Source organism: Suricata suricatta, chromosome 1 (genome assembly GCF_006229205.1).
Source record: "Suricata suricatta isolate VVHF042 chromosome 1, meerkat_22Aug2017_6uvM2_HiC, whole genome shotgun sequence".
Classification (NCBI taxonomy): Eukaryota; Metazoa; Chordata; class Mammalia; order Carnivora; family Herpestidae; genus Suricata; species Suricata suricatta.
This window is the reverse complement of record NC_043700.1, coordinates 17,769,523-17,778,711: the sequence shown is the minus strand read 5'-3', so window position 1 is coordinate 17,778,711 and position 9,189 is coordinate 17,769,523. Positions and strand designations below refer to the sequence as shown.

Below are 9,189 nucleotides of genomic sequence, written 5' to 3'. Positions count from 1 at the left end.
ACCGTCTATTTAACTCTTCTCCATCACCATGTTCACTTTTTAATAAATGAAAAGATATTGTCATTGATAATGTCAATTGATGATAATAAATATTTTACTTTTAGATTTTTTTCCCTCACACCTTTTTGCCTATTTCAAAAGATGCTACCTGGTACCACTTAGATTTTGTCAAATTTTTTTACCTGTTCAGACTCTAATGTCAAACAAGTCTTTAGTGTTTCATGTAGATTCAGAACACAGCCACGTCAACTGCATTATCTTTATTTCCAGAACTTGCAGTACAGGGCCAGGAAAGTAGTAAATGCCTAGAAGTAAATGCCCAGTTCCCCTTCAGAGTGTGTTTGAAAATATAACTTGTTTGTATTTTATTCTGATTTATAATAAAAACTGGGTAAGTTCTGCAATGTGAAAAAGAGGGCAGGAGATTGGCTTCAGTGTAGTTAAAATAATAAGGTCATACATAAAGAAAAGTTACTAGACAAATTATCTGTAGTCTATTACACTTCTGCACAGCAAGAGTCTCATTTTTTTCTCCATCAATGACATGATTTTCCCCATTTTTCTTCATTATTTCACTCAGTAAAATATGATAGTTTCCCCTCTAGCATTAATATTAGATCTATTTAGAATGGGTGGTAAATAGATGGATGATTAATATGATAGACAAGATTACACAAACGTATATACCCATTGTACTCCAATTTGCAAATATCTACCTGTTAGAGGTGTCTAAATTCTACCACTAGAAATTTATTTTGTAGCTTGAACAAGTTTCTGTATTTGGTAACAATCCATCAAAATTTACATATCTTTAGGGGCTACTAGCAACTGAACACTATTATAAATTTAAACCCCAGGGAATATGATAAAGCCAGTAACTCAGTAAATCTCAGGCAACAGAGAAAGCATTGTTTGTAGAAGAGAGTTGGCTTCAGTTCAAGACACCGTGATGCATGAACAGGCTGGGCAAATGCAGCCTATGGATGAGTTGAAGAAAGAAACAGCCCTACTGTCTAAAGCCAGGACTGTGGGAAATAATGGCTACAAAGATTTGAAGACAGAAAAACAACAATAACAATGAAATGCACATGTAGGGAAGATAATTCAGAGAATCTTGGCTTCAAGTGATAGTGAATTTGTTTTCCTTGGAAAGTAACTGGCTGGTACCAGGGCCAGTTGGACCTGGGGTCAGAAAACAAAAAAGTTTCATCAAGAAAAAATGAAATATGGGTTGTTCTCTTTGTTAGGATGGAAGAGAGTATACTGAGAGTAAGATAGAAGAGTCCCAACCAAATCAGACTCACTTCTACAAAAAGCTGGCCATTTATCATCTATAATAGTTCTGGTCTAAGAGTCCCCTTCTTCAGATCAACAGCTAATATGTTATGACCCTAGATGCAATTAATTCTTCCTACTGATAGGTAAATGTTAATGATGGAATTAAGGTCGTAATAACATAATAATAATGTTAGCTATCTATTCAAAGTGATGGTACTTAGGCAAGAATTCTATGAATTTTTGTTTTATTTTGTTTTGCCATGTTTATTATTTTAAATTCTTTCCAATCAGGCATATTTTCCATAAACAAAGTTAAAACTAATGCCTCCAAAATAAAAATGTAATAAGATTTTCAAGATAAGTGAATGATAAGGAATTCTTAAAGGGGTTATTGACTGAGCATAAGGAATTTGTTTGTTTCATTTACAGTCCTAACCATATTATGAAGTACCCAAGTACTAAAATGTAACTTTGAAAGGAGAAGAAACGTAAGAGAGGAAACCTAGAAAGGAAGTACAGATTTGTAGATATGCAAATTGGCATTGTGGCTGACTGTTGTCCTTTGATTTCATCCCACTCAAATTCATAGGAGTATTGCTATAGAATTAGGCCAGAATAATAACACCTATGGGGGGAAAGAAGGGTAAAGTCGTAGATGATGGGCTGTGTTTCCCCTTGGATACTAAGGGACGTATCAAAGAGGGCCCCTGTGAGACCTTGGCTATAAGGAGAGCTGCTTCTGAACCTCGCTGGCCAAATGTGATGTATAGTTTGAATGGAGGCTTTTCTCTTTGCCTGTGAGTAGAATCCTCCAGTGAATCGAATCCCTGCATGTCAGAAATTTTAGATCATCTGGAATTAATAAACTTGACAGGGATATTGATATCCTCATAATAAGCAGGATTTTAGCCTTAATTCCCCGGAAACCAGCACTAAAGCAAAGGCTTAAGTGCAAACATTTTATTGAGCTATGTGATCTAGGATGCAGGGAAACAGAACAAGAGAGAAGAGAGAGCAAAGAGATGCATTTTCAATTGAACCACAGCAGTGGGCAACTGGTTTTTCATTGAGTGTTATCTCCTAAAGAAGAGCCAAGACTATCTGTCTGGAGAAAAATGGACAAAGTTTTATCCATTTTGTCCCAAATGCCTTTCTTCAAAAGATTTCTCCACTGGGTTAACTTCCCACACTCCTAAGTAGCACATTCTAGAGCACCAGTAGGTCACCATGACATTATTCTCCGTGTGCCAACAGAAAAGTTCAGAAGAGTAAGTCACAGGCAAGTAGTGTAAGATTTAGTCACATATATAAAAAACAAAGTATTTTGGCTGGTCTGAGTTGTGTGCCTGTTAGGTTGATTCAAAGCATTATCCCCAAGGTGTCTGAGTGGTAACTCCTTCTCTCACTGGACCATGATTGCTACAATTCACTGTTATCATGGGAAAGAGAAGCAACAAAGCCGAGGACATTGTTATTCCTTTCAGTTCCACAATATTTGTCACAATTTTTTTAATTTAAAAAATTTTATGTTTATTTTTGAGAGAGGGGAGGGGATGTTTATTTTTGAGAGGAGGGAGAGGATCGAAGCAGGTTCTGTGCTGACAGCAGGGAGCCCGATGCAAGGCTCGAACTTACGATCGGTGAGATCATGATCTGAGCCAAAATCGGACTGACTGAGCTGCTGAGGTGCCCCTCCAATTGCTCTTTTATTTTTTTTTAATTTTTTAAAAATATTTATTATTGAGAGAGCATGAAGAAGGAAGGGGCAGAGAGAAAGGAAGACACAGAATCCAAAGCAGGTTCCAGGCTCCAAGCTGTCAGCACAGAGCCCAATGCGGGGCTTGAACCCACAAACCGTGAGATCACCACCTGAGCCGAAGTCAGCTGAGCCACCCAGGCGCCCCTCTAATTGCCCTTTTAAACTGTGGCTTTTTTTCTGTGCCCCAGGGCAGATGAATCAGCTCCTGGTCCCTCAATACTCTCCCTCCCCACTGCAGTTCACAGTTGGGGGTGGGGTTCCCATCATTACTAGGTCTCTGTCTCTCCTCTTCTTCTCTATGTGGTCTGTCCATCCTTGGTCATGTGGAAGCTGTCCAGGCAGTTCTGCAGCAGGGGCTGCTTACTGTACAGGTGGGTGCAGGTTCAGTGTGCCCGGGAGGATGGTAAGTCAGGGTCTTCACCATCTTTGACCCTCTTCCTCTCTCTCAGAATGAAATTTAACATCCTGTTGAAGCTAAGCCATCAGACTTTGCCAGCAATACCTACCAATTTGGGTTAGTACCTTTCTTCTCAAGGCCCTGGAAATATATTGGAGTTCATGCTCCTTTAAGGAAATGACCTTCTTTAATCACCTGGTGTGTCTGCTGGGAACCCCGTAAGCATCAGGCCGGTATTTCCAAGGGATTTTATTGGCTCCATAAAGTCAACCTTAGTTCCTAAGAGCTGCCTGGTCAGATTGAAGCCTGTGAAGATCTTTTGATCGGAGAAGCAGATTGGCTGTGGCAGTGGCAGCCAGAGCTAAGTCGGCTGAGAGTCCCGAACTTGGCGAGAGAGGTCCGCCACTAGTCAGAAGCAGACCTTCAGAAAGAAAGTATTAATGTCTCGCTGCGGTTCTTGTCCAGTCTGATCTTAGGTCTTCTCCTTCAGAACGTGAATCTGCTGCCGGAACTAGAGAGTCCAGTGACTCGGCAGGAGAAGAAGACTACCGTGTGGGATGAAGCTGAGAAAGGTGGAATCAGGGAGGAGGTGCTCAAGATGTCCACAGAAGAGATTATCCAGTGCACACGGCTGCTGGACAGTGAGATCAAGATCATGAAGAGTGAAGTATTGCACGTTACCCACGACCTCCAGGCCATGAAGGACAAGATCAAAGGGAACAGTGAGAAAATCAAAGTGAACAAGACGCTGCTGTATCTCGTCTCCAACGTCATCGAGCTTTTGATGTTGATCCCAATGACCAAGAGGAAGATGGTGCCAATATTGACCTGGATTCCCAGAGGAAGGGTAAATGCGCAGTGATCAAAACCTCTACACAACAGACATACTTCCTGCCTGTGATTGGGTTGATGGATGCAGAAAAGCTAAAGCCCAGAGACTTGGTGGGTGTGAACAAAGACTCCTATCTGATCCTGGAGATGCTGCCTACAGAGTATGACTCACAGGTGAAGGCCATGGAGGTGGATGAGAGGCCCACAGAACAATACAGTGACATCGGGGGCCTGGACCAGCAGATTCAAGAGCTGGTAGAGGCCGTTGTCCTGCCAATGAACCACAAGGAGAAGTTTGAGAACTTGGGGATCCAGCCTCCGAAAGGGGTGTTGATGTATGGACCCCCAGGTATGGGGAAGACCCTGCTGGCCTGGGCCTGTGCCGCACAGACCAAAGCTACCTTTCTGAAGCTGGCTGGCCCCCAGCTGGTGCAGATGTTTATCGTGAATGGTGCCAAGCTGGTCCGCGATGCCTTTGCCCTGGCCAAGGAGAAAGCTCCATCCATTATCTTCATTGATGAGCTGGATGCCATAAGCACTGAGTGCTTTGACAGCAAGAAGGCTGGAGACAGGGAGGTACAGAGGACAATATTAGAGCTTCTAAAGCAACTGGATGGGTTCCAACCCAACACTCAAGTAAAGGTAATTGCAGCCACCAACAGGGTGGGCATCTTGGACCCTGCACTTCTCCGCTCAGGCCATCTGGACTGAAAGATTGAATTCCTGATGCCCAACAAGGAGGCCTGGGCCAGAATCATGCAGATCCACTCCCATGAGATGAACATCAGGGCATGATATCATTGTGCAGGGGCACCACGGAGCTCATGGATGAGGACTACATGGAGGTGAAGGCCAAGGAGAAAGCCACCCTGCAGTAGCACGCCTAGGGGGCTGCCTGCCGCACCTGCTCTCTGGTCCCCCGCTGGTTACAGTTCATAATAAAGGAGGGCTTCAGGTCCCAGAAAAAAAACTGTATGTTCAGTTTATACAATTTCCCTATTGTGTAAAAGTGACTCTAATTCCCCATGTCAATCTGGGTAGATTACCTCACTAGTATGGCATCCCCTTTCCTTGCCTGTGGGCCTGTGGGTACGCTGGCATGAGAACCTCCAATGTAACCAGGTAGTAGTTCCAACTTCAAGCTACATGGAATCCTTTCTGTATCTCTATAGAAGCATTTCCCTCTTAGGAACCAAGATCTCTGCTCCAGAAAAGTCTAACGTGTGGGAATGGGAGGCAGACGTTATTCTACTGATGAATTATTTAGACACAATGGCAAGAGAGGTCAACCCCGCTTCCACCCTGTGTTTCTGACAATTATCTGTTCTAGATACACCACATATCGGTTGTTGGTTGGTTCAGTGTCTATCTGCATTCTAGAAGAATTAAGCCTCAAACGTACAGTTGCTTTCCTTAAGCTCTGCCTTAATTGAGCCTTTTTTGGCTATTCTACTTTTCTACTAGTTGCTTCTTAGCCTCATGCCCTTCATGGCCAGGAAACATTTTCACCCCCCCTTTTTTTTTTTTAACTAATCAGTTCCTTTCCATGAGCGAATGTGCAGAAAATCATGTTTTGTTTATATCTTTATTAGTTAATCATAGCGTGTCCCTTGAGGTCTTCCTAAGCTTAAGAAGAGGCATTGGTGGGGCGCCTGGGTGGCTCAGTCGGTTGAGCCTCCGGCTTCGGCTCAGGTCAGATCTCACGTTCGTGGGTTCGAGCCCCGCGTCAGGCTCTGTGCTGACCGCTAGCTCAGAGCCTGGAGCCTGCTTCCAGTTCTGTGTCTCCTTCTCTCTCTGCCCCTCCCCCTCTCATGCTCTGTCTCTCTCTGTATTAAAAATAAATAAAATATTAAAAAAAAAAAGAGGCATTGGTGAGACAGATGTACGTGATACAGCACCTAAACCCCTCCTACATGGAACTCGCTTGGGCCTTCTGACTCTTCACAGGTCTAGGCCTGACCTTTCCTCTGGCAAGTGAACTCTCAGATGGCCCTCCATGATCCCCACCTTTTGGTGTTCATGCTTTGTGTAATTTCCTCCCCTTGAGTGTCAGTGGAGTCTGTGACTTCCTTCTAACCAATGGGCTTTAGCAAAACTGATAGGATATAACATGTGTGTTATGTTATATTATATAACTGTCTTGCACTCTAACTTACCATAGATTGTCCTTGCTGGCTTAATGAAGTAGGTGGCCATTTAGCAAGGAATTGCAGTGACCTCTTGGAAGTATGAGCAGCCTCTATAAATGGAAGGTGGCTTCAAACCTATAGCCGACAAGAAACTGGGGCCCTCAGCCCTCCCAACAATATGAATGGACTTGGAAGTGTATTTTCTCCCACTGATCTCTAGATGGGAATACAGTGCAGTCGGCACCTTGACATGAGTCGTCAAAACAGAGTACCTAGCTAATCTCTGCCAAGACTCTTGATCCACATAAACTCAAAAATAATGTGTGTTGTTTAAGCTACTAAATTTATGGTGATTTTGTATATAGCAATAGAAAATAAATACAGTATCTTTCCATTGTATAATATAATGATGCAAATTTTCCTGTTAACTAGTGGGCAGATCTGATGATATCCAGCTCACAGTGGAAAAATCTGATTGCAAAATCACTTGCCATCCTGTGGTAAGGTGTTTAGTCTTTACTGGAGTCCAGCTGTGCATGACTCTTATCCAGGACTAATAGGTCCGTGTGACAACTTTTATATTTGGGCTTGTTGGAGACTTTCTAGAGCATCATTATCTACTACAGGTATGTCTAGCATGTTGGATTTTCTGAGTCACGTGGCCCAACTAACAGAGTTGATTGTGCTCTAGAGCCCTCTGTTTGTCTAGATCCCACTGAAAACTTGCCTTTCAACCTACCCAATAAGAGCGTCCAAAATCCAAAGAGTCCATCCAGACCTGGGCTTCTGTGTTGGCGACAGAAGGTACTAAACAAAATTTCTACCTCATGGCATGCACCAGTTCACTAGGCCTCTAAATGTCTCCAATATATATATATATCAGGGTATATATATGTGTGTGTGTGTGTGTGTGTGTGTGTGTGTGTGTGTAAAATATATATCACTAGAGCATTTGGTCTTTTGACTTTATTTTATCAAGTCTAATTAGTATAATGTCACCATTTAGTGAACCAGCATGATGCCCTAGTATCCAGATAATGAAGATCTCTACGGGCTATATTCTGATAGAGGAAAGGATAGTTAACGTAGTCCAGGAGCAAGTCAGTGAATTTGTACTTAGGTCCTTATCACACAGAAACAACCTGACTTTGAATTTTTTATCTTAATTGCTTTTCCACTAGAACTGCTCTTGAGACTCTGATCAAATAGTAGTTCCTCTCCTGTTGGGAACGTTTCCATCATCAGTTCCCAGACCTCTGCTCCCCACCTGAAAAACTTTTGCTTCTTCCTGTCATCTTCATGAAGTTCTACCTCTAACTAATATTCACCCCCAAATACATTATTTTCTTCTTGTAATTTCATACACTATGCTTATAACATTAAATCCAGAGCTCAAGCCATTAAAAACAAAACTTGTTTTGCTCTATTCTCTTTCCTTGAGGGAAGGGAAACATTAATTTTAAAATACCGCAAGGAGTCTTTTCTAATGTAGCAAAGAAAATAGAGAAAAAAACGAGGACAAATTTTCATATTATACATATTGAATATTCATCTTCTGCCACTGTTGTTCAGATATATTCTTTGATGAAGGGATGATTTTACAGAATACAAATGTTCTAGGCTTGGATTCAGACAGCTTGGATATAGTTTGGAGATATATTACAAGCTTCATAATAGGAAGTTAATTACATAATATCCCTATTGGGTTAATATAAGAATAAGTTATATATAACAATAATATGTATAATATTATCATATATAATCTATATCATGTTTAATATATATCACATGGTACTTATTCCATGATTCAAGTTTTCTATCCACTTATATATATGTTCCCAATATATAGTAAAACTAATTATCAAAATTATCCTGCTGTGTATATTTATAATAGAAAATAGTTTCTTAGGAAAAGGAGCAGTCTCATATAATTCTCAATTTACTATACAAGCTGTAAAACTTAATACTTCCAATTGAAAACAGAATAATTATCCACAGTGCCTAAAAACGACACCAAGGGAATACATTTAGTGAAGGTGACTCCTGGGATATCATCGTGCAGAGTTTATCTACCACAATCTAGTCAAAAAATAAAAATAAAAACACAGAAACCTTTTACTGGTTTTGAAACAGGACCATTTAATCCTGGGAATTCGTGGCAAGGGTTACCGAAGAGCTGAGAAGCCGGTCAAGTGGGCATGAGGAGACATGTAGGTCAGGAACACCAATCGGCATTCTTTTCCCTAGGCAGGAGTCCCAAAGGCAAAGCCCTTTTCCAGAGCTTAGGGGCAATGTCTTTATGGTGGAAACTGAAACCACAGTGGGTCTTTCTGGAGTGACCCAGAGAAATACATAGCCACTGTCTGAGCTTCAGCTTGAGGAATGAGGAAGAGGAGGAGCACCTTGGCTTCTTTCTTTCCTTCTTCACAGCAGTTCAACCAGTTGAAGTCAGCTGACAAGATCCACGGGGCCATGCAGCCTGCAGGAATGACAGGAGAGTAAACAAGAAAGTCACATTACATGGCCATTGTATGAAGAATAGGTAAATACTTCACTTTCACAGGACAAATTTGGAAATGTGTCCGTTAAGAGCCAGGGAATATGTAGACCTAAAACCCTTGAAAATATGTAGCTTCAAACTGTTCAAACTGTAGCTTCAATCTTTAAAAATGGTTTATTGGAAAGAAAACTCTTGTTTCGACACTATTCAAAGACTTTATTAAGAATAAATTCAGACACCCAGATAACTCAGTTTTATCATCCACATTTTAAGTGTTTGTAAGTTGTTAAGTGTA

General features: G+C 41.4%; 1 pseudogene; it reads left to right on the top strand.

Moving 5' to 3' along the window:
- Positions 1–1,905: 1,905 nt before the first annotated feature.
- On the top strand, positions 1,906–5,152 carry LOC115300422 (annotated as a pseudogene).
- The last annotated feature ends 4,037 nt before the right edge of the window (positions 5,153–9,189 follow it).